The sequence below is a fragment of the Triturus cristatus genome, chromosome 11, assembly GCF_964204655.1.
Source record: "Triturus cristatus chromosome 11, aTriCri1.1, whole genome shotgun sequence".
Lineage (NCBI taxonomy): Eukaryota > Metazoa > Chordata > Amphibia > Caudata > Salamandridae > Triturus > Triturus cristatus.
Genome location: NC_140594.1, coordinates 466,681,525 through 466,703,961, shown reverse-complemented (window position 1 = coordinate 466,703,961; position 22,437 = coordinate 466,681,525).

The window sequence follows — 22,437 nt, the reverse complement described above, 5'->3', positions numbered from 1 at the left end:
ATGAGCCTGGTGTTCCACCTCCTTCCATGGGGAACTCTCCAGGTCATTACCTAGCAAGCAGTCTACTGGCATGGATTGACTCACAACAACTCTTAGAAGCCCTGAGACCCCCCCCCCCACTCAAAGGGAACATGTGCCACCTTGCAAAGGCGCACGGAGTTGTCAGCTGACACTACAGGGTGAAGTACATCGGGAATGATCAGCTCCTCAGGGACCCAATGACACCTGACCGAAGTTACACTGGCTCCAGTGTCCCTGAGTACCTCCACCCTCTTCCCATTGATGGACACCCACTGCCTGTACTTCTTAGTGTTATCAGGCACAGGGGTTTCCCGGACCATCTCTGTGTCTCCTAAAGAGACAAGGGACATAACTGCTAATCCCTCCAAATCACTAGAAATTAAATCCCCACCAAAGCTACACTAGCTATACCCGGTGTTGGAGCACCAGAGGGTGCCGGGGATTTCTTGGGACAAAAAAAGGGGTTTGTGACCCAATTCCTGACAGTGATAACACTTAATGGACCCCTGTAATCCGACCTGCCCTTAGGGGGCCAGTTTGGTTTGGGTTTTGACTTGGGGGGCTGGGACTGGTTACCCTGGCAACTGTTTTGGGGCCCTTGTGAGAACTCCTTTTGGTTACCCTTGTCCCCCCCACTCTTCTGCTGGGGACCCTGCCCACCTTTGGCTGTGGTACCCACAAAACCCCTATGGACCCTGGTACTGACCCAGCAGTCCGCCTCCTGTGCAAGCTCAAGGGGATCAGTAAGCTTGCAGTCTAAAAGATGCTGGCACAGCTCTGGAACACATATACTACTCAAGTGCTCCCAAATGATCAAATTCAACAACCCCTTATAATCATTCACCTTGCTGCCCTTTATCCAACCAAAAGTGCACGTGAGAACAGATTTACACATTCTACCCAAGTCTGGGACCCCTCCCTCCTGGAGTTCCTGAACTGTACCCTGTTCTGTTCTGGGGTTACCCCAAACCTGAGGCATAAGGCCTCCTTTATATGGGGATAGGTCAGGTTACCGGCTGCTTCCAAGGGCTCTAGAGTACTCCTCCCTGAGGCCTCAAAATGCTTCCACAGACCTGCACCCCAATCTTCTTCAGGCACTCTATGCATCTTACAAGAAATATCATAGGCAGAAAACCCCCCATAGATATCATCACTCACTCTGTAACTCTGAACCCCATCCTTGGGGATATATACCTTACCCCTTTTCACTGGCTGTTTGCTGCCACCATTTGAGCCGGTCTCCACCTCTCTGGCTTTGATCTCCAGCTCCTTCATGCTCAACTCATGAGCCAAAAGCAATTTTCTTTCCTCAAAAGCAAGGGCATTCTTCTTCTCCTCCTTTGCCATTTCCATTTTCATTACTTCCAGCTCATGTTCTCTGATTCTTTGATTCTCTTGTAACTCCTCTGCTGGGGAGAGACCCCTGCTGGAATGGTGGCTCCCCGCCCCGCTGGTGGGGGTACCCACTGGCAAATCATTTGCCCCAAACCCATTCCCTTTATTTTTATCATCTTCTCCCTCAGCCTCTTTAGCCTCCCACCAGGTTTTCAGAACCTTCTGCAACTCCTCCTTTCTGAAGTTGCTTTTTATGGGACAACCAAAATCCTTGCAGAACCGCTTGTGCTCCTCCACCTTGTATGAATACAAATCCTCAATGGTGAACTCTAGCTCCCTTTCTACACTGGCTGCTTTCTCACTTGGAGCTATGATAATTCAAGAGTTACCTCAAAAATAGAACCAAAAATCAACAATCAGCAGTATGTGGCTGTGTAATGGTCTGCTCTCCTAGTGATGTACACCAATTACTGCGGGTCAAGTACAAATACAAGTTCAATCCTCACCGCTGACCACCAATGTTAGATCTGCGGGTCTCTAGTTGGCAGGGTAGGTACCACTGTCCAAGTACGGACCCTTGCTTCTAGTCAGGGAAAGGGGGATACACTGTTAAGATAACCCCTGCTCACCCTCTAGGTAGCTTGGCCTGAGCAGTCTAGGCTATCAAAGGCAATGTGTAAAGTATTTGTACCAACACTCACAGCAACACAGTGAAAACACCACAGATTTACTCTACACCACTTTTAGAAAAATAAGGTATCTTTACTAAAAACTTCACAAGACCAAATACTACAGAAAAACCACCATACAATTAAAAAGGTTACTTTAAAGATAGTTCAAGAGTTTGTAGAAAGTACTCTAGGATGTAAAAATCAGTGTCCTGCACAATGTGACCCTCAATGCACAAAATGCGACACTCTCGTGCACAACAGTACCTGTAGTTGTGCTAAGGTTCCCAAAAGCTATGACAATTGTGGAATTGTATGGTGTGGAGTTGTGTAGTGCGATATGTGGTATGGTGTATTTTTTAATTATATGGATAGTAATTAAATGGTATTAACTGTTGTTGAAATTATGTAGAGTATGATTGTGTGTTATAGAGTTAATTATGTGGAATTGTATTTTGTTTGTGGAGTGGCATGTTTTGATTTGAATTATGTAGTGTGCTGTTTAGTTTTGTGGCACGATGTAGAATTTTATGTTGTCTATGGGAGGCTATAAGGTATTCTGAATGATGCAGAAGACATTCGCTGAACGGCATTCCGAGTACCTTTCTGAATTTAGGGGGCCACAAAAAAGCCAAATAAGCATCTAAAAAACTGACAGATGTTTTAAGGGAAAACCTCAACCAACCAGACATTGAGGTGAGCCAGTGTCAATGCATTAGGACAGGGTGTAATGGATCCCCCCCCCACTGGCCCCACAGTGCGAGAGGATCCTGCGCTTCCTATTCCTGAGGGGGCCCTTTCGCCCTTAACTTGTGTTTGCTGTATACAGTGTGATGAACAGACACTATCCCATTAACAATCTGATGTTCAGTGTGCAGAGCGCTGACTTGCAGAACTTCTCGAAGCTTGAACGCTTCATAAAACAAGCTCAGATGATTTCTAGCATGCATAAATATGAGAGTAAGCATAGTGCGAGAAGCAAAGGAAAACAGGAACCAAAGATGAATTTACAGGCAGTGGAAGTGCAAGTCTTTGGTTGGAATTTTAGGTGACTGCTTTTAATAGACAGTTAGCAGACGGAAAGAACCACAGCAAGAACCAGGAAGGTGATTTCAATACACATGTACCAGATAGGCTTTTGATGCAGAATTCCTCATTCACAAAATAAGCGCATCAACGCCTCGTGGGATAAGCTAATCGCTATACAAGTAGAATTACAACACAAGAATATAATACCTAGCCAGACTCATACACTGAACCGAAGAACCCTTGCATGATGAGGAGTAGGGGGAGGGAAGGGCAGTTTCTATGCCCATACTTGGTCTGATTAGGTCGGATGAGCAGGAAATCACAGGGCGAGCACAGAAGGACAGAGTTGGGTGGCTAAGTCCAGGGGCTGCAGGGGGGGACACTAGTGCCAACATTCCAGGCTGTGATCACACACCCGCCTCCTTGTGCCTTCTTGTCGGTGAGGACGAGCACACCAATGGTAACAAACAGGACTTCAATAAAGATAGCATTGTTCACTATTGAAAGAAACAATCTCATGGAAGTGCACAGATAAAATAAACATGGGCTGGGTGTGTGGAGAAGAAATGGGAATGGGTGGATGGGATGATGGGATGGAGGGAGAAGAAACAGACACCAGGGCGGTTGAAGGGAGATGAACACAGACAGGGTGGCTAAGGGAGGAGAAGTTATGTTATGTTATGTTATTGAGTTTTATATAGCGCGGCAATTACCTGGAGGTGTGCTGGCGCTGTCTAGAAAGACCTGAGGGACCTCAGTCAAGGGGCAATGTATGGATGAATGGACCAGGATTAATCATTACGGAACAGCCAGGTCTTGAGCTCCTTTCTGAATAACAGAAGATCCGTCATGGTCCTAAGATACGGAGGAAGTTCATTCCAAGTTTTGGCGGCCCCATAGATAAAGCTCCTGCCTCCCCAGTGAGCTTTCCTAATGCGGGGGACCTGAGCCAGATTGGCATCTTTTGATCGAAGGCTTCTACCCGGCACATACCAATGCAATCTGTCCTTTAGAAATTTTGGGCCTAAGCCGTGCAGTGCCTTGAAGGTCATGGTCAACGCCTTGAACCGGATTCGGCTATTGACAGGGAGCCAATGCAAGGCTTTTCTTCCCAAGGACGCCGAAGCGAATCTAGAAGTGCCCGTAAGAAGACGGACTGCGGCATTCTGCAGAATCTGGAGTTTACCCAGTGCCCTGCATTGTGCATTTAAGTACAGCCCATTGCAATAACAGTCAGGGTCACAGGGAGGGGTGAGCAAACAAGAAGGTAGTAAAACAAAGCAATCACAGGAAAAGCTTTGCAACTAAGAAGAAAGTACGTCCAAAAACAGGCTATAGGTGTTGGCAGCGTATTTATCTGCTCAAATGTAACACTGGGTGGGCGGAGCTGAATTCAGAAATATTAGACATACAGGACAAATATAAAGTCATACTTGCACACACCGACAATGTCATGGCCACGCAAACCTGCCTTCTGAAAATCAAGACACCAGTCTCAGCCGCTGATTAGGCTGTGGGCAAAACGCGCACGCAGGGCTTAGCACCGCGCCGTTCTTTTCAATCATAAAAGGCAGTGCTGTGCACACGTTAAATATATGAAACCAAGCAGGTGTGTGAGCAGTTAAATAAACAAGGGCTAAGCACCATGCAGTTCTCTTCACGATAAGGCAGTGCGCACCATTAAACAAATGGATGCTGTTTCCGGTGTGCGCAACTAAAACCAAGCACTCACAACTGAGTTGTCTGCCCCTGTATGTTGGTGTGAACATCACTGCGCCATTAAATAAATATAGAAACTTCTCTCATGTTGTTCACCCCCATAATCTCTAGTACACACTGTACACGATACGTTTCGATCCTACTGTGCACAATGTTGTGTAGTAGATCGCTTGAGAGGCATTGCTGGTTTATGGCCCTCAAAACATGAGACCAATAGTCATGCACCTGAACAGGAAGTGGAGAAAACAACACAAATTATAGAAAGGAAATCGATGGTACTTCCTCAGGATGACGATGCCAGGCACAGGGTATGTTATGTTCTGGGCCCTAGGCCCACATGCTGTCGGAAGGAAGACATGGACACTGGAATATGGTACTGGGAACTAGCCACAAGCATGTGTACTCGGGCTCTTTTATTCACACGGTCACCTGACCGGTGACGCCTGTGTTGGATGGGCTGTGGGCGAGTGTGTGGGCCAGCTTTCGAGGGAGTGGCTGGCAGAAACACTTGACTGTGTCCAGCAGGACACAACGTTCCTCCTAAATTTTATTAAAACGAAAAACAAGAAACAAGAGTCACACCTATGGGAAGGAATGCGAACACAACTAAAAATAACTGAAATCTCACAGTTCATAGATGTAGTTTGCAGGACAGCGGTGGACAGGTGCAGCCGGGAGCACCAGGACATCTTGGCACATGTCCATACTTTAACCAAGCATATTTGTACACAAACACGGTGCTGATGAAGTCCGGACCTTTCAGCTTGGCGTCAGTTGAGTGATAGTCCACCTATGTGATGTTCGTCGGTCCAGCGTACTCATGCTGTGAAGCAATTAGTGTCATAGTTCACAATAGGTGCATCCGGAGCGTAGGTGGAGTCCATTGTAAAACAGCTCACGATGATGTTACTTGATCCCTTGAGGACAGTCTTGGCATTCTGTGACCTGTTGAAGTCTCGGTTGTATGGCCTGGCTATGTTCTGGAATCCATTGGTGGGGCAAAGTAAAATCCATCTCTCACGCTTGGGAAAGCCCCTTGGATGAGTTGCCACAGGACTGCATATGGGCTCTGACTTCGGAGCCACCGCCTAGTCACTCATGCAACTTCAGGGGTGGATGTGCCCTGGTCAGAATATGCTCTCACTACCAGGACCAGGAAGTACGCCAGGTAAACAAATGGTCACTGTGTCTTTGAATTGTCGCTCTGTATAGCAATGGTGCAGGACTCCAGTAGTGGTACTTGATGCTCCAGGGATGGTAGTGATGCACATGACAAATGATGAAGTGGCTGCCATGAGACGACATGTACAACAGGTGGTGATGACTGGCAGTGAGTAGGGGTGACTGGCGAACCTTTGCAGTCATGATGCTCATCGGACACTTGGTGCAGCTCTTCTTATTTGGCATGTGTGTAAACAAACATGGAAGCCCTTTCCTTTAAGCAGCCAGTGACAGGTGGCTGGATGGTTACTGTGAAGAATGATGTCACCGCACCCCAGTGGCTGTTGTATATTAGAAGGTGCATTCAGGTGATGGTAATAGTACTCGTTCTGATCCCCTTTTGTTGACTTCTCCTGCGCACCTGTTGTTGTCTGCTTTCCTGGGATAGGACTGTCACCGTCCTATATCATCTCCTCACTCCTTATCTTCACTGAAATGTGGCGAAAGGCCACGCAATGCAGGCCGCTTCTACACCTGCTCTGAACTGTGGCGGAAGGCCACGCAACGCATGTTCCTTCTATACATGCTCTGAAATGTGGTGGAAGGCCACGCAATGCAGGCCGTTTCTACACCTGCTCTGAAATGTGGCGAAAGGTCACGCAATGCATGTTCCTTCTATACATGCTCTGAAATCTGGTGAAAGGCCACGCAATCTCGCAGGGACCTCCTGCTCACTTTGTTGTGTTCTTTGGACTTCGCATCTTCTCCCGTCATGGACCACTCACCGGTCTGTTCCTGTCAAATAGGATTGAACGTCTTCTAAGGTGCATCAGCCATTTCAGGGACGGCAGTGGAGGTAGATGTACTTTGATGGATCCGTTCTGTAGTGCCTTCCATACCCTTCTTCTCCTTGATGAAGTCTTCCGGCGGCAACTCTAGATCGCTGTGGGAGGTACAGTTCTCCCTTCTCTTGTGCAAATGTGTCAGCTTGCCACTCGGAGTGCGGGAATCCCCTCATGCCTGTAATGGACCGATGCACACCACAGTCGTAAGGCAATGTTGGAGGCACTCTCGGAATAATCTCTGGCCCACTGCTGGGTGATGTTGGTGCAGGTAGGGTGACCAAGATCTCTCTTCTTCTTGCGTTCGGGCCACACAGGGCTCCTCTCTCCTCTGGGGATCTCCTCAGTGCTTTGCACATGGTGGGTAATCTCCCTTCCGACTACTCTTCACTCGAGGCCATTGCTCTTGCACTTGAGGCTGCGCCGTCATGATATTTGGATCCTGCCTTGTAATCTGGATGCTAGGCAGGGTTGGTAACTCCATGTAAAATTCTTCTAGAAAGTACTGGGGACAGCTGGCTGGCATGAATTCCTCCATGTAGCCATTCACTGTCCATGTGCACCAGTGAGTAGACGCTCAGTCTGCTGCGTGCATTGAACGTGGTGGCTGCTTCACTCTTGATCTTCCTGCTTATGCAGTCTTGCATTGTCCATGAAGGTACTGGTTCTCATGCACGTCATCCTTTCTTGTGCTGGAAGAAAATCATCTGCGGTGCAGCTGGGCATTGGCTCTATGTTCCTTGCCTCTGGGCCCTCTCTGTATCTTCTTTTGGGGGCATGCGGCACCCTCTGCCATGGTGGGTTGACCTGTTCAGCCGGTGACTGTTATCGCATGTTCCTGGCAGCATGTGTTGGTGGCTGGATACCACTAGGGGTGTGCCGTGTGTCTCTGCTGCCCCGGTTTCACTATTCTCTCTCTTGCGAACCAGCAACTCATGCAATGTAACCACAGGAGGAAAATACTCTGACAAACGAGAGGTGCTCGGGTAACGATTCACTACTTACTGCCCAGCAGTCTGATTAGTATGGGAAGCAAAGAGGTGTCTTCTCCCTATTGTACGTGGTCTCTTCAGGCAGCCACTGGGGGCACGGGTGTACCATGGGCTTCTTTATGGGTAGGTACAGTCTTTATCGGCACTTGTGTAGTTGCAGCTATCCTTCTCCAGCTGCAGTTTCTTTTGCAGGTGCATCTCTTTTAATGAAACGGTACATTGTCTCTATGCCTTCTTGGCATTGTCTCTGCTCAGGCAGTGGCGGGCGAGTATCTAGTCCTCATGGGTGCTGTCTGCTGGCGCCCTGTGTATATGCTCTTTCCTTCAGTAGTAGCATCCTGCCACTATGGGGCACAAAGGATCTTCTTCCTGCATTTAGGTCATTCAGTACCTTCCTTCTTTGCTTGTGCTGCATGCGGTGGCAGACGGTCATCCCCAGGGGTAAGTGCCTGCAAATGCACTCTGCACGGCTGTTTGCCTACAGGTACCTGGGTCTGGCAGGGAGAACGGTGCAAGCTTCTCTTTGTGTTGGTCTCTGCATGCAGTAGTAGCTGCTATTTTGGCAGCCCGTGACGATGTTACAGGATTCTGCAGGCTGTGTGCAATTGGAGCTGTTGAGTTGCAGTGTGCTGTAGGCTGGTGCAAGGCAGGAATTGTAGTCCAGTGTTTTCTTTCTGTGCAATACCACATTTCACCACTAGATGGCACTGGCGGCACACTCACCAGGCGGTAGACTGCTGTAGAAAAATTGGGATGTGTTGAGCAGAAAACAGGGCCTCAGTCGGGAGCGCTGACGGCCACAGGGTTGCAATCTGAGAGGGAAAAACTCAACGGCCGCAGGTAGGGGTCCGCACTGGTAGTTTGACTTCCAGTTGCTATATGATGGGTGATGTCCGCTCTCACTGTTCTGTGAGCACGGCCGCTCCTGCATGCTGAGTGTCCCAGTGAATGGCAGGGGCTGTCTCCCATGAATCATATCAGTAAAAGTTGCCATGTCCTCTAGGGGGCACTCTGGCCACCAGTGATGATCTTTTACCTGCTGGGCACTTGCGCTGTGTGGGTCATAAGGTAGCACCTCAGGGTGCGATGCAGCTCAGTAATCCCTAGGTGGCGCTGCAGCCACCCCTCGTCTCAGGCCACGGCAGCTTTCCCTCTGCTGTAGGCCTTGCAGCTTCTCTGCTTCATTCTAGCACTTCTGCTCACCCAGGGAGTAGCTTCCGGATGACGCTGCTCGAGTGCTAGAGATGCCGGTGCAACCTCACCAGCGACAGCTAGGAAAAGTCCCTGTCCCGGGAAGCATGGTGGTGAGTGTTTGCAGCCTTATTTTGTTTCCAGGGTATATGCTGCAGGTGTAGGGGAGGGAGTCTCTTCACCCACGCAGGCACTGATGGTGCAGGAGAATGCAGTACCAGTGCAGTAGGGTCACGCTTACTGCAGCCTTCTCAATGCAGCAGGCCTGGACTTCCTTGCAATCTGCACATGAAGGGGGGGCGGTCCTCATGCAGCAGGCATGACCCGCGCTCTTCACACCGCAGGCGGGGCACTTTCTGACAGTGAATGTACTGCCCTATTCACACCCGGGGATGCCCTTGTAGGAATGTCAGTCTTTTGAGCCCGAGGCTGTTCGGCGCGTTGCCCCACCTTCAACTGCCGGGTGCATTTCACGTCCTACCAATGGTGCTGTGTGGGCTTCTTAACGCCAATTGCCAGTTTTCACAGACTGGCAGCGGGTGTCTAGCAGCATCGCAGAGGAACATGGGACATGAGGAGTCTCCGTTCTCTCCTCTTTCACAGCAAAGCCAATGGTGTACCCCTTCTAGGGGTGACGTGCCCACGTCCAGGGGCAGGCTGGAGCGACCATACCCATGTTGGCATCCCTCATAGTCATGCAGAACAGTAAAGTTTGCAGAGTGTGGGGCCAGACCCACTTGTCACCAGTGTTATTTTCTGGGCCCTTGGCCCACATGCTGTCAGAAGAACGACACGGACACTGGAATATGGTACTGGGAACTAGTCACGAGCACGTGCACTCGGGCTCTTTTATTCGCAGGGTCACCTGACTGGTGACGCCTGTGTTGGATGGGGTATAGTTGAGTGTGTGGGCCATCCCTCGAGGGAGTGGCTGGCAGAATCACTAGACTGTGTCCAGCAGGACACAACAGGGAAGATTAATTTGTGAGTCCGATGTTGGGGTTGATGTAAAGATCTTTGGCTGTCACAGCTGCAGTCGTGAGCGGGCGGAAGGGAGGGTGGGAGAAGAAACAGACAGTAGGGCGGTAGGAGGGAGATAAACATGGACAGGGTGGCTGAAGGAGGAGAAGTAAAAGACGTTGTGGGATGGAAAACAAGAGGGTAGTCAAAACAAAGCAATTGCTGCAAATGCTTTGCAACTAAGGAGAAAGAAAACAAGAGGGAAGTTAAAACAAAGCAATCACGGGAAATGCTTAGCAACCAAAAAGAAAGTAGATCCAAAGCACAGGCTATAGGAGTGAACAGCATATGTATCTGCTCAAATGTAACAGTGGGTGGGTGGCGCCAAATCCAGAAATGTTACACACACAGGACAAATTAAAGCCATGCTTGCACACACTGCATGGCCAAGCCAACCTGCCTCCTGAGAAAATCACAATACCAGAGTCTGAGCTGCTGATTAGGCTGTGGGCACCACCTCCATTTAGAAAGTTTACACACCCAACATGGCACCCAGGGGAGAGAGTTCGATGTTGTCAGCACCAGCACCATCACATGCAGAGGCAGAATCATTAAAGTGGGCGATGTGCTGAAACATGAGGCACGGTGCCCGTGTTGATAATAGTTATCATGCGGTGGACTGTAAAGTGGGCAATGTGGTGATAAAATAAGGGGAGCACAATACTAGGAACAGGCACCACCAGAGTAACAGGAGCAGGTAATTAACAAAGCAGCCCCTAAACAAACCCATAAGCACCTATAGCATAAGGAAACTTGGTCGGTGCTCCTCAGCTAAGAGTTTACGTGACTTATCAGCTATGGAGCCCTTAGTAAGCATCAATAAAAAGCAACACTGGAGTGAAACTATGGTAAGCAGCAGGCGGGATCAAAGTCCTTTTATTAAATACAACAGATCTTGGTTCATGCATGCGCGCTGCCTAGGCTCGACCTAAAAAGGAGATTGGCAAGAAAACCATTAAATGGCCTTACGCAAAGCCCACATTAATTATTCATATTTTAGACAATAGGTGTACAACAACAGAGAGCTAAAATATGTTTGAAGACCAGACCTAAAACCCAAAGTGGCATCTTTGAGAAATTTGTAGTTTTTGGGGTGTTGGTTGAAAAGAAATTAACAGAATCAGTAGGAGAATGCTGTCTGGATCAGTGCAACTATTGCAATAGGAACAAGATGCATTTTGGGTCATCAACTATTTTTATGCCAGAAACAGCCTTAGTGCTGCCCTTACGAATTGATTCAACTGTGCTCGAGTGCAGTATGCCAACATCAGAAAACATTCAGTGGCACTCACACTTATTAAGTGTGTGCCACGCAGAGAACAAACTGTAATTATGAGGTGGGATTGTGGGAAAAGCCTGTCCCTCTACACCAACCTACCAATGCCGAACTCCTAATTCCTAGCATAAAGATAAAACAATAGCTGTTAGAAATGGGATTTCTGTTTGGCTAGGGCAAGTGCCTAAGCCAGGCAGAAACCACCACTCTAGTCAGGGAAGGGAGTTACATGCTGAAGATAACCCCCGCTCACCCCCTTGGTAGCTTGGCATGAGCAGTCAGGGTTATCCCAGAGGCAATGTGTAAAGCATTTGCGCAACACACACACACAGCAGCAACACACTGGGCACACCACAAAAGAAACTCCACACAAATGTCTATAAAAAAATAGCCTTTGTATTATCGAAAACACATTAGAATCATAATCACACATATACTCTGTGTCAACTGACACTAGACAATATTCTCAGGGGATTATATACATGACAGTAGGGCCACTGTCAGAACCATCACAAAGCACAAGTTGCAAAAATAACACAACCAGTAACTACTGGTATAATACTGTACTTAGCATTAGCAACATCACCTGCAACATAAACACATTATGTCTGCATCACATTAGGCATAAGACAATTATGCATTAATCACAATTAGGGGGGCACCTTAGTGACACTTCCCATGTGTATACATCACCTTTCCTTAGGCCTTGCGCCTTTCTGGCACACACAGGTACCAAACCTGACCCCAGACCAACTGACTTTTCACTGGGGCTCAAATGCCCATTGTCCCGAATGTCAAGGCGTAACTGGGGCCCTCCACTGGCCCCTTGGCTGCCAATGCAGCGAAAACCACTGTGCACAATGCGCTAGGGGCGTGGGGTGCAACTCACCCCCTCCTCATCATTAAAAGCAATGACCCCCTCCATTGCAGCTGCCCGCGCTCTTGCGGTGCAGCTGAGAGAATGACCTTTGGCACTAATGTGCCTCTTGTGCCCCCATGAGGACTCTGAAACAATATTGCCCCACGTTGCAGCTGCCCGCGCTTCTGTGGTGCAGCTGGGAAAACAAACACAGGCCCCAACTGTGCCTGGTGAGCCCCCTTCACAGGGACCCTTCCGGTGCCACTCACAGCACCACAATGAGGCCAAACGAAATTACCCCTGGAACCAACTGTGCCATGGAAGCCCCAATTCGGGACTTCTGATTCAAAATTGCCCCCACGTTTGAGCGACCCGCTCTCCTGCGAGGCCGCTGAGGGAAACAGGCTCTGTCACCATGGTGCCTCCTGAGCACCAACAATGCTCCCGTTCCGCCCCACTCACTGGGGCTTCTCTTGATGCCTCCGATCGGCACCAGCAATGTCAAGGATAGCCCCACTCACCGGGGCTTCTGGCAGACTCCTCCAGTTTTCCTCGCTGCGCAGGGGGAAAGGCACCGACAGGGTGCCTCAGCCAGCTCTGCCACAGCCAGGCTTATCCTGGTTTCCAGAGGCTCGACTTCGGCTTCCAATCAGGCCGCACCCACTGGACTGCCTCCCCACAGCTAAGAGGGAGGTAAAAATGGAGCCCGCGTGGCCCCGGAGATGCAGCAGGCCCCGCCCACAGTCAGGCGTGGGCACCTGTCTTCCGCTGTCTGTGATCACGGTGGCGGCTCCTGGCAGATGCGGGGTGAGCTCCCACTTGTAAATAAACACCACAGGCGGGTAGGCTCCCGCCTCACGAGCACACAAATGAGGGGTGGGCTCCAGCTACTAGGAGCACAAAAAGGTGGGGTAGGCTCCCGCTCCCATCGCAATGCAGGGAAGGGTCCCGCTGTCTTCTCGGCAATGTGGGGGAATCCCCACATTGGGATTCCCTCAGGACACGATGCAACCCAGAGCTGCAGAGCCCATGCGCTCCTCTACTCTCGGCAGGACTGTAGTCCAAGAACTTCAGAGGAGCAAAAGCTGGGCCCAGGCAGGCCAGCACACAGGACCCTCCAGCAGGGAGGCAGTCCTCGTGGCTGTTCCTACTCGGGCCCAGCAAGTCCAAGTAAGCACAAGAAAGCACAAAAAACACATGGGGTCACAGCCCCAGTATATATACAACATTCTCCTTTGTTGTGCCCTGGCACAGGGCTGGGGGAACCAGTCCCAACTGGTTTTGGGGGGTATTGGAGCACTTTGTTTACAGGGCTCCTCTTCCCCTTTGACAGGTGAGGGCTCGCTCATCAGACACACCACAGGGGGGCGGAACCAGCATTCACCTAGGCAGGCACAGACCTTTTCATGGTCAGGGGACTACTCCTCCCACTATTCCAAATGCAGATCCCCTATTCAGCCTAGCACTGACTCCCTGGAGTCACACACACCTCACCAGCCCCTGTCAATCCAGAACCAGACATGCAATACACATCAGGCAGGCAGACACATAGCACACATAAATGATAACTTCTAAAAGTGGCATTTCTAAAATAGTGATAAAAAATCTGTGCACACCATTGCGTAGCATTTATTATTACTATTACAAACATACCAAACTTGACCACGCTGCTCCTCATATATCAGGAATTACCTCTGAAACACTTATCAGGGAATCCCCAATCCATTCCTATGAGAGGGCTGCCTCACAGCAGTGAGAAACGAAAATGGCTGTTTGTCACTACCAGGGTATGTCACACACTTAAGGTACATGTCCTACCTTTTACCAACAATGCACCCTCCCCATAGGGCAAGCTAGGACCTACCTTAGGGGTGACTGACATTCAGTAAAAGGGGGGTCACAGACGTGGCACACACTTTATGTGCCACGTCACAGTGGCAGTAACAATGCGCGCACAGGCCCTGCAATGGCAGAGGCCTGAGACAGGTTTGAAAGGCTAGTGTGGTGGGTGGCACAATCAGCGCTGCAAGCCCACCAGTAGCACGTAATTTACTGGCCCTGGGTATCTGATATACCACTTTACAAGGGTCTGACAGGTAAATTAAATATGCCAAACAGGTGTAAACCAATCTTACCATGTTTACCCCAGAGAGCACACGCACTTTACACTGGACAGCAGTGCTAAAGTGCCCAGAGTCCTAAAACCACCAACACCATGTCAGAAAAAAGGCTAGGAGGAAGGCAAAAAGTTCAGGGATGACCCTGCAAAATGTGCCAAGTCCAACAACAGCTTTCTGGCTGGGCTGTGACTTGTGTTGTGAGTGGGAGGAGGATGACTGATATTGTTGTCAGCACAGCTTGATATTCGCACCTTTTTACCAGTGTCATCGGCCCTTCAAGAAAACAAAGATACATTCTGAATTTCCCTCCAAAGTTTTCATAGGAAATAAGCTGAGAAAGTGCTTCACGTTCTCAAATTCTGTATACATGTAATGCAGGTTTATAAGTGTAGTTATACCTAAAATTGACATTTAAATGGCATGCACAGCAAAATAAATTGCTTTTGGAACTTAGAATGTGTTTATTTATACCCAGCTTAATTGAACCCATTTTATCAATCATATAAAAATTAAATGACTGAATTTAAAGCTGAAATGATTCAAATGTAAGACATACAGACCTTTGTGTCAAACAAATGTATGAGCAACAAATATACTAACGCAATTAGGTGTTTTTGTGCCACAGAAAGCAGCGGGACCCGACGGAGTTCCAGGGGATCTGCTGCGTTCAAACCTGCAGAGGTGGGGGAAGCTTATTCACCTTCTGATTAGTGCAATCGACAAAGGAGCAGCCATTCCCGACTCTTGGAAGGGGGCAGAGGTTGTCCCTATCTTTAAGAAAGGCCGGAGGGACGCCCTTCAGGCTCTTACTACTATATTGGAAGGTGGTAGTGATAGGCGGAGGCAGTCTTTATTTGGCATTCATCGACCTGAAGACTGCCTTCGACCTTGTGCCCAGAGAACAGTTATGGGGCGTGTTAGCTGAAATGGGGATTCCACTAAACATCCTCTCCATTTTAGTGCGCCTGCATGATGGCAATTATGCGCAGGTACGCTGGGGTACCGATGGCCAGAAAACTAGCAGGATCCCAGTGGAAAAAGGGGTGCGTCAGGGCTGTGTCTTGGCTCCAACCATTTTTTCACTTTATGTGAATGGGGTTGTGGATCATTTACACAAACAACCTTCGGACGCACCATCATTGGCAGGGGAGAGAATTCCCACCCTTCTCTTTGCCGATGATACGCTTCTAATCTCAAAAAGCTCTGCGGGTCTACAGAAACTTTTAAACAACTTTCAGACCTTCTGTGACCAACGGGGTCTAGTAATAAATACAAATAAAACTAAGTACCTGGTATTAAACCCCCCCAAAAAATTAGGCCGACCCCCTGTTCTTAGTGAAACCCCTCTGGAAAGGGTCACTGTTTTTGACTATCTAGGGATCCGTATTACAGATTCCATGCAGTGGACCCCTCATTTATTAAAAATGTCTCTTAATCATAAAAGGGTTATAGGGGCACTTGTTAGAGAGCAGAGATCTTCTTCAACCAAGCCCATTGCCCCTGTTCTGGATATCTACAGGGCAAAGGGAGTTAGTTCCGCATTGTGTGGCGCTGAACTTTGGGGTACCTCTAACATCAGCGTCCTAACTAGGTCTGAGAATAAGTTTTTAAAATGTATTATGTCTCTCCCGCAGAGTACACCCACGCTACCCCTCTTTTTGGACCTTGGTTGCCAGCAAATTAGTGACGTAGCAAAACTGCGTCCACTGCTCTTATGTGCTAGGCTATGGCGCGTCCCCGAACTCGCCAAGTATGCTAAAGGCCTAACAGAGGTGATGTCGATGGTAGGCTGGTGTAGGATCAAATGGCTTACTGATGTCAAGTCTATGCTTGGCAAACTAGGCCTTAGTGAAGCTTGGGAAAACAGGTCTTCCCCTCCGAAAGCAGCCTTGAAAACCTTATATTGGAATTCGGTTAGAAGCAGAATTTCCATGGATCCTTCTCATGGTAGGCTCACAGAAGAATTTTTAGTGCATAAGGACTCACCCTGTTTGAAGCTCTACCTGGATTTGGTCTGGAAGCCATATGATCGGGCCCTTTATTTTAGATTTAGAGTAGGGTCCCTCCCTGTGCGTGCCCTAACATCTTGCTGGAAATCGCCCTACCAGACAGTTGCATCTTGTCTCTCCTGTAGCACTCCCAAAGAGACAATTGAACATTTTCTTTTTGCGTGCCCGACCTATGTTCGCCCAAGGCAAACGTGGCTTAAGCGCGTGTGTAGGGCCTTGGGCACTAGGCATTCATCTGTGGCACTTCGAATTTTAATATCAGATACCCGGCCCTTGTATGTTTTTAGCCTCTCGAAATTTCTGTCATGGGCTTGGTCAATCAGGGCAAAACGGCTGTTAATCACTGTTTAATTGATGACTTTTAATTGTTTATTTGTTTGATAACTCGCTTTTCCTTTTTTGCATAAAAACCTGTATTTGTTTTTCTTGTTTTTAGATACAAAATTTTAAACGATTGTGCTTTTTTTTATCTTTCGCTTTTATGATGTAACAATCGAAATAAAGCTGTTGACTGACTAACTCAAGGAGATAATTTACATAGAACAGCCTGTGGCTTATACACAGTTCTCTGCAGGAGGCACAACAATCAGCCACTATCTATCAAGATGAGTTTGCATTAATTATGCCTATCTACTGGCAGACCATGAGCTGACATTCTGATGATTTTTTAGAACTATCTTATGACATTAGTATTCTGGTTGTGCGACAACTCACTCAGGTTTAACATTGACAAGACTGAGATTCAGGTGGCCAGTAAACTGCCTTCTTTTTTGGCCTTCCAGTCGTGACTCTCAAGCTTAGGTGCAGCATCCACTCTAATTTCTGAAGTGCCAAGTCTGAAATTTACTTCGAAAGGTCTTTCTCCCTGATGACCTAGATGAACAAGTTTTCAGCTGCTTGCTTTTATCAGCTTGACTTTCTGTTGAAGATAATTCATATTCTCCCTCCACACTCCTGGCAGGCAGAGGTTCTGGCATCTATTTTGTTGCACCTGGATTACTAAAATGGCCTTCATTTAGCTACCCAACACCCTCCCATCATTGACTTCAAAATATAAAAAATGCTGCGGTCTGCCTCGCCGTTCGGCTTTTGCGCTGCTCTCATTCCTTTAAATTTTTCATGTCTTTACATTGAGTAGCCATCTCCATACAGATAATTTTCAAGGACAATTGTCTGGTGTATCAGCCATTTTTTCAGACTTGGCCTGAGCCAACTAAGGGCCTCATTACGATGGAGGTGGGACCGCCACCGTCAACCCGTATGTGGCCATCGGACACCGTTTGACTGCCCACCACATTACAATGGCAGGCAGACGGTAGGAGGTCGGAGAGACCGACCGCCACGGATTGTATACCTACAACATTGGTACTGCTGTAGGGATTACAATGTCCCTTTTCGTTGGCCGTTTCATGGTGGATAATCCCCCATGAAAAGACAGATGGAAAGGGACTTTGCCCCTTTCCCCCTTGCTCTCGGCATAGGGTACTGGGGGGGCACATATCCCTGCACCATGTGGCAGGCACCACATTGTGCTGCCACATAGTGCAGGGATATACAAAATGTGCATATTTTGAAGGCTGTCGCATTGTAATCCATATGGCGGATTCACCGACAGCTAGTCGGGCGGTCCCTTACATGATAGGATGGCGGTCGGATGAACATCTCACCGCCATCATAATCAGGCCCTTAATTATAAATGTCTTCACTATCTTCTTATCCACTCTCAGTTGCAACACTTCCAGGCTGCCCACCAATGTACACGGGCGCTCATTTTCTTACTGGCCTACTGAACACCAGAAATTTTTTCCTGTTGTATGACAGAATACCAACCACAAATACATTGCTATATAAAAATATTGCAGATTTTTTTTTAGAACTAAAATATCGACTGTACATATGAGTAATTCAAAAGAACAAGACAAATATTACAAAAATATCACCATTAAATAGATAACTATAAATATATATATGTTATTCAATAGAAGATGAATGAATTAAAAGGTGATCTTTCACTCCCTCTGTGCAGCAGCTAATGATTAAGAGGCGTATTTTAGCCTCGAAACGCGTCGGAATTGGCAGTAATTTATGTAAGTTGGGAAAGCGAGATGCACGAGGCATGCAAACCGGATGGTGCGGACGGAGTTGAGTGCCCTCTCGGAGCTCAAGAGCTTTTTGTTTATTCATGACTGTGCACGGCTGCCCTGGCCATGTAGAGGTGCACCATTTCCTGGCAGATCGAAGATGGAAAGGCTTTGGAGGGGAACGGGTCCTCTCTGGGAAGCACTCTGTTCTGAATTGAACTTTTATCCCGCATTCTTGGCTTCCTTCCTACTAAAGGACATTAATTAGCTGGATAAATACACGAGGGACTGAGCCTACTAAAGGGAAATAATAATACTCACCTTTTTTGGACTACAAATACCATCGTACTGTTGGGCACATATTGTGAGCCACGCCCACTAAGGGCGGTTTTATTCAATAAAAGATGAATGAATAAAAAGGTGAGCTTTCACTCCCTCTGTGCAGCAGCCCATGATTAAGAGGTGTTTTTTAGCCTCGAAATGCGTTGGGCATGTCAGTAATTTATGGAAGTTGGGAAAGCGAGATGCACGAGGCAGGCAAACCGGATGGTGCGGATGGAGTTGAGTGCCCTCTCGGAGCTCAAGGGCTTTTTGTTTATTCATATATATATATATATATATATATATATATATATATATATTATCTACTGGCGGTCGCCAGTAGATAGTTATAGTTAGGACCTATTTTCCATAGGAAATCTGCAACATTCTATTGGGAATATCTTTGGCGCCGATTGACGAATATTCGTGAAATTCTCCAAACTTTTGGCCAACTCCGCTCCGCTCCTACCCTGAAAGTTTTGTGGTGATCCGTGAAGCGGAGGCCGAGAAAAAAACGCTGAACGGAATGACACCAAATTTGGCAAAGAGGTAGTCCTCAGTTCGGACTCATGCCTTTTGCATATTTGGTGTGAATCTGTTCAGTAGTTCCTGAGAAAATTAGGGTAAAAAAGTTAGTGATATCTATGGCTGCGGAGGATCTGCGGACCGTACCCGCACGGTAAGCGCACCCTCCCCGAACGGAGCGCGCACCCTCCCGATCTCGCGCTGAATGCTAATTGGCTGTCGAGCATCTCTCTACATTCGAAACCAGGAACTGTTGGCGGACATTTTCTGCCTCGGTAGAAGCGAGGCTGGAGATGGAAGGGGAATAAGTGTGTAAAAGATATAAAGGGGGCAGAGTGGAAATCCTCTGACCCTCTAGATCTGCTTAGGGGGTCCCAGAAGGACCCCCTGTGGCCCCCTTTGTTTTTTTTAAAAAAAGCGTCGAAATGCGCGCACGGTGCGCTCATCCTATCGCGTTGGATGCATGGATTCTCTCGCGGTGGGTGCGCGGATCCACGACAACGTTTTTTGAAAAACGACAAGAAATCATTGGTTGTATAACAACTTTCTACACTGAAAGGTAGGGTGTATATCTTTGTTTTTTAAAGGTATGATTGTTATTGGTTAACAAAAACAGATTGTAAGGAACATTGTATATGATAAGCTGATATGTTGAAAAGTCAAGAGTTATGTTATGTTTCTATACTAAAATGTAGTACTACTTCTAGATGTGTTTTGATATAGTGCAAGGGATAGTGTTGTTTGTCTAGAATCACACAGTGAGTCTGTGTGCATTTGGGATCCACTGTGAGAGAAGCATTTGGTAATATCGTGTATTTGCTGACAGATAACTGCTTTAAACCAGTCAGGTTGTCAAGTTTTAGTAGCATTAGAAGACAGTTATGGCTTATGCTTTCATTAAATGAGTGAGGCATTGACAGTAAATTGCAGTCGTGAAATATGTAGATTGTGTGCAGTTCCCTTACCACTTGCACTGTAGTGAATGAGTTTTGGTAAGCTCATAGGGATAGTGGTGCTTGTCTAGAATCACACTGTGAGTTAGTGTGTATTTGGGATCAGTGTGAGAGAATCATTTGGTAACATCATGTATTTGCTGACAGATAACTGTTTTAAAATCTGTCACGTTGTGAAGTTTTAGTAGCATTAGAATCCAGTCTTTGCTTATATGTTGATTAATTGAGTCATGCTTTGACACTGGTGCGCTGTACTTAAATATGTAGATTGTGTGCAGTACCATTAACTCTTGCAGACTAGTGAATGAGTTTTGGTAAACTCCTAGGATAGTGTTGCTTGTCTAAAATTACACTGTGAGTCTGTGTGCATTTGGGTAAGGATTGTGAGAGAAGCATTTGGTAGCATCGTGTATTTGCTGACAGATAACTGTTTTAAAACCTGTTATGTTGTCAAGTTTTAGTAGCATTAGAAGACAGTTATGGCTTATGCTTTCATTATATGAGTCAGGCATTGACAGTAAATTGCAGTCGTGAAATGTGTAGATTGTGTGCAGTTCCCTTATCACTTCCAGTGTAATGAATGAGTTTTGGTAAACTCCTAGGGATACTGGTGCTTGTCTAGAATCACACTGTGAGTCTTTGTGCATTTGGGAACCACTGTGAAAGAAGTGTTTGGTAACATTGTGTATTTGCTGACAGAAAACTGTTTTAAATCTTGTCATGTTGTCAAGTTTAAGTAGCATTAGAAGCCAGTCTTTGCTTATGTGTTGATTAAATGAGTCAGGCATTGACACTATAGTGCAGTCGTGAAATATGTAGATTGTGTGCAGTTCCCTTATCACTTCCAGTGTAGTGAATGAGTTTTGGTAAACTCCTAGGAATACTGGTGCTTGTCTAGAATCACATTGTGAGTCTGTGTGCATTTGGGAACCACTGTGAGAGAAGCGTTTGGTAACATCTTGTATTTGCTGAGAGAAAACTGTTTTAAAACCTGTCATGTTGTCAAGTTTTAGTAGCATTAGAAGCCAGTCTTTGCTTATGTGTTGATTAAATGAGTCAGGCATTAACACTAAAGAGCAGTCGTGAAATATGTAGATTGTGTGCAGTTCCCTTACCACTTCCACTGTAGTGAATGAGTTTTGGTAAGCTGCTAGGGATAGTGTTGTTTGTCTAGAATCACACTGTGAGTCTGTCTGTATTTGGGAACCACTGTGAGAGAAGTGTTTGGTAACATCGTGTATTTGCTGACAGATAAGTGTTGTAAAACATGTCATGTTGTCAAGTTTTAGTAGCATTAGAAGACAGTTATGGCTTATGCTTTCATTATATGAGTCAGGCATTGACTGTAAATTGCAGTTGTGAAATATGTAGATTGTGTGCAGTTCCCTTACCACTTGCACTGCAGTGCATGAGTTTTGGTAAACTCATAGGGATAGTGGTGCTTGTCTAGAATCACACTGTGAGTTAGTGTGTATTTGGGATCACTGTGAGAGAAGCATTTGGTAACATCATGTATTTGCTGATAGATAACTGTTTTAAAACCTGTCATGTTGTGAAGTTTTAGTAGGATTAGAATCCAGTCTTTGCTTATGCGTTGATTAAATGAGTCATGCTTTGGCACTGATGTGGTGTACTTAAATATGTAGATTGTGTGCAGTACCATTAACTCTTCCAGAGTGGTGAATGAGTTTTGGTAAACTCCTAGGATAGTGTTGCTTCTCTAAAATCACACTGTGAGTCTGTGTGCATTTGGGTAAGGATTGTGAGAGAAGCATTTGGTAACATCGTGTATTTGCTGACATATACCTGTTTTAAAACCGGTCATGTTGTGAAGTTTTAGTAGCATTAGAAGCCAGTCTTTGCTTATGCTTTGATTAAATGAGTCAGGCTTTGACACAAAAGTGCAGTCCTGAAATATGAAGATAGTGTGCAGTTCGCTTACCACTTCCACAGTAGTGAATGATTTTTGGTAAACTCCTAGGTATAGTGGTTCTTGTCTAGAATTACACTGTGAGTCTGTGTGCATTTGAGAACCACTGTGAGAGAAGCATTTGGTAACATTGTGTATTTGCTGACAGATAACTAATTTAAAACCTCTCATGTTGTTAAGTTTTAGTAGAATTAGAAGCTAGTCTTTGCTTTTGCATTGATACAATGAGTCAGGGTTTGACACTAAGGTGCAGTACCATGTACTATTCTGTTCACTGTGGCAGAACTGAAAATTTAAAAGTTTTAACTAAGCACTGTTGTCGTACTTTAATATTCGGGACCGCGTAGGGGACAGGGCCCTACCCCTGTCTATCTTGGTATTAGCG